This window comes from Propithecus coquereli, unplaced genomic scaffold, assembly GCF_000956105.1.
Source record: "Propithecus coquereli isolate 6110/MARCELLA unplaced genomic scaffold, Pcoq_1.0 Scaffold23, whole genome shotgun sequence".
Classification (NCBI taxonomy): Eukaryota; Metazoa; Chordata; class Mammalia; order Primates; family Indriidae; genus Propithecus; species Propithecus coquereli.
In genome coordinates, this window is record NW_012147841.1 from 74,417 (window position 1) to 76,471 (window position 2,055).

A 2,055-nucleotide genomic window follows, 5' to 3' on the forward strand; every position below is an offset into this window, starting at 1 on the left:
TAATTCCAATTACAGATTACTTAGTTTACTTATAAATGTGTAAGTAAACTTAGTTTACACATAAATTTGAAAATTTATGTGTAAACTAAATTTAAAATACTCTATTTTATGACTATATGCTCTCATGAACTTTTATTGTGTATTATACATTATTTATTGAACATGTTAGGTTTCAGTCTGAGACTGTCAGTTCTTAGAGCTCTCATGGCTGAAGAACAACCAGACACGCCAAAGTTAGTCAAGCATGAAAATGAGGTTTATTGAGGAGAAAAAAGTAGGATTACAAGGCAAGAGCAAGATACAGGTTTACAGAGCATGGTACATACGCCACAGATGACGACCGGACCCACTGTTGCAGCAGGGCAGGCAAAAGGAAGGACAAAAAAAGAGAGAGAGAGAGTGGCTATGGTCTGTGTCTTATTTTATAGTGTCTGGATAGGGACCTCCCTTGTGGTTCAAAGGTCACCATGGAACCACTTTGATTAGACAGTTGGGAGTCACATGACCTGAGCCTTAACTATGCATGTGGGTTCTAGGTCACTTCTCTGGACTTTATGGTAACCATGTGGCTTGGCCCATGGGCTACAGAATCCTCTGCATTCTTTTGCAGCTGGTGTGCCAAGTTCTGATTGGCAGATTCGTAGGGTATTCCCTCCTCCCCCAGGTATGAAGAATTAGGATTGGGCAGGACCAAGATGGGGCGACAGCACCCACTTTTGTCCCTAGGAGACCTGGAATCCCTATCTACCTAACAAACATTGTATATAGTGTATGATTTTATTTGCCTATTTAGAATCTTTATTCTGTTCTCTGGAAAGACACGACATAACAAATATTTATAAGAAAACATTGCCTCTCAATCTTTGACAACATCATCCATTAAAGGGAATATAGTGTTGACATCTAATATAAATTCCAAAGAATGTTAATAAGAAGAAAGTGCAGTTGTTAAACGAGCAAATCCTATAATCTTACACTGTGGATGGACCTTAAGGATTCATTCTTTTCAACTTGCTCTTGTAGCCCCAGACACATTTGGCTTAGAATGGCTACTAGAGTGTCTTTATAATTGTTTTTCTAAATAAAGTGCATTTATTCCCAACCTCCCAGCATTTTATTATGAAATTTTCAATTGAAAGAATTGACAATGAGCACCCATATGTCTACCACTTAGATTCTGTCAATTAGCATTCTGTCATATTTGCTTATCACATATCTCTCCATCTTTCCATGCCTCTATCAATCCATCAATTCATTTTTTGATACATTTTGAAATAAGTTGTGGACGTTAGTATATTTAGATGCTAAACATTTTGGCATGTATATCATTAGCTAGAGTTCAGTATTTGTTTACAGTTTTTGTTTCCTTTTTTTACTGTGGCAAAATTTATATACGGTGAAGTGCATTTATCATAAATGCACTTAGATGAGTTTTGACAAATGCATACACCTGTGTAACTGAACCACTGTAATGATATAGAATATTGTCACCACCTCAGAAAATTTTCTTATAACCCTTTACAGTCACTCTGTAACTCTCCTCTCCTGCAACCTGAGGCAATAACTTTTCTAATTTTTTTCACCATATGTAAGTTTTCCCTGTTATAGAAATTCATATAAATGGAATCCTGAATTCTGTACTCTTTTGTGTAAGGCTTCTTCATTCTCTTTCATCCATGTTGTTGTGTGTATCTGTAATTTGTTCTTTTTATTGCTCAAAAGAATTTCATTGTACAAATATGTCACACTTCCACTATTTTGTTGAGGGACACCTGGACTCTGTCCAGTTTTGGGCTATTATGAAGGTCCTTTAGTGGGCTGGGCACCTTGGCTCACAACTGTAATCCCAGCACTTTGGGAGGCCAAGGTGGGAAGATCACTTGAAGCCAAGCATTTGAAATCATCTCTACAAAAAAAAAAAAAAAATTAGCCAAGTGTGGTGGCACACACCCGTAGTACTAGCTACTCAGGAGGTTGATGTGGAGGATAACTTACTGATGTGTAGTAAGCTATGATCATGCCACTGTACCCCAGCCTGGGTGACAGAGTGAGATT

The 2,055-nt window shown here is 37.5% G+C and overlaps 1 protein-coding gene across 1 annotated transcript in view; it reads left to right on the forward strand.

Annotated features, from left to right (window-relative positions):
* The window catches only part of CSMD3 (CUB and Sushi multiple domains 3), a gene marked incomplete at its 5' end in the record, with an annotated part of 107,701 nt that overhangs the window by 28,412 nt on the left and 77,234 nt on the right, over positions 1-2,055 (forward strand). The gene's annotated exons all lie outside the window — the stretch shown is intronic.